The sequence below is a fragment of the Trichechus manatus genome, unplaced genomic scaffold, assembly GCF_000243295.1.
Source record: "Trichechus manatus latirostris isolate Lorelei unplaced genomic scaffold, TriManLat1.0 scaffold00011, whole genome shotgun sequence".
NCBI lineage: Eukaryota > Metazoa > Chordata > Mammalia > Sirenia > Trichechidae > Trichechus > Trichechus manatus.
The window spans coordinates 1,799,794-1,801,501 of record NW_004443947.1 but is presented as its reverse complement, the minus strand read 5'-3'; the positions used below and the strand labels follow the sequence as shown (position 1 = coordinate 1,801,501).

The following is a 1,708-nucleotide window of genomic DNA, read 5'->3' as shown; positions in this document are numbered from 1 at the left end:
AACTGCCAGCCAAAAATTATATATCCAGCAAAACTGTCTCTCAAATATGATGGCAAAATTTGGCCATTTCCAGATAAAAAGAAGTTTAGGGAATTTGCAAAAACCAAACCAAAATTACAAGAAATACTAAAGGAAGTCCTCTGGTTAGAAAATCAATAACATCAGATAACAACCCAAGACTAGAACACAGGACAGAGAAACCAGATATCAACACAGATAGAGAAGTCAAAAAAATAAATCAAGCTAAAACACTGAAAACAGGGCAACAGAGATGTCAACATGCAAAAGATGACAACATTAAAACAAAAAGGAGGAACTAAAAAATGTAGTCATAGATTTTTCATATGGAGAGGAAATCAAGGCGATATAAACAAATAAAAGACTGGTATAAACTTACAAAAATACGGGTAAAGATTAAGGTAACCACAAAAGAAACTAACAATCCTACACATCAAAATAAAAAATAAGAAAAATATCGACTCAGCTAATACAAAATCAACAACAATGAAAAATATGAGAAGAAAATAAAGAAAAACTCAGCAAAGCAAATTAAGTGGAACAAAGAAACTGACAACAACAGACAAAAAAGACATCCAAATGACAGCGCCTAACTCATACCTATCAATAATTATGCTGAATGTAAACGGATAAATGCACCAATAAACAGAGTGTCAGAATGAATAAAAAACATGATCTGTCTACATGCTGCCTACAAGAGACAAAACATTAGACCTAAGCACACAAACAAACTGAAACTCAAAGGATGGAAAAAAATGTATCAAGCAAACAACACTCAAAAAAGAGCAGGAGTGGCAATATTAATCTATGACAAAATAGACTTTAAAGTAAAATCCACCACAAAGGATAAGGAAGGACACTATATAATGATTAAAAGGTCAATACATGGGAGAACATAACTATCATAAATATTTATGCACCCAACAACAGGGCTCCAAAATATATAAAACAAACTCCAACAGAACTGAAAAGAGAGACAGGCAGCTTCACAATAATAGCAGGAGACTTCAATACACACACTTGCGGTGAAGGACAGACCATCCAGAAAGAAGCTCAACAAAGACACAGAAGAGCTAAGTGCTACAATCAACCAACTTGATCTCACAGACATATACAGAACACTCCACCCAAGAGCAGTCAAGTATACTTTCTTTTCCAGTGCACACGGAACATTCTCCAGAACAGACCACATATTAGGCCATAAAGCAAGGCTTAACAGAATCCAGTGCATCAAAATATTACAAAGCATCTTTTCTGACCATAAAGCCATAAAAGTAGAAATCAGTAACAGTAAAAGCAAGGGAAAAAAAATCAAACACATGGAAACTGAACAACACCTTGCTCGAAAACTCCTGGGTTATAGAAGAAATTAAGGATGGAATAAGGAAATTCATAGAATCAAACAAGAACCAAAACACATCCTAGCAGAATCTTTGTGACACAGCTAAAGCAGTGATTAGAGGTCAGTTTATACCAATAAATGCACACATCCAAAAAGAAGAAAGGGCCAAAATCAAAACATTATCCCTACAACTCAAACAAGTAGAAAGAGAGCAGCAACAGAAGCCTTCAGGCAGTAGTAGAAAGGAAATAAGAATCAGAGTAGAATTAAATGAAATAGAGAACAGAAAAACAATTGAAAGAGTTAACAAGACCAAAAGCTGGTTCTTTGAAAAGATCAACAAAATTG

General features: G+C 34.4%; 1 protein-coding gene across 3 annotated transcripts in view; it reads right to left on the bottom strand.

The window, feature by feature from the left end:
• Positions 1-1,708, bottom strand: part of UIMC1 (ubiquitin interaction motif containing 1) — a 170,442-nt gene that overhangs the window by 88,705 nt on the left and 80,029 nt on the right. The window lies entirely within an intron of this gene.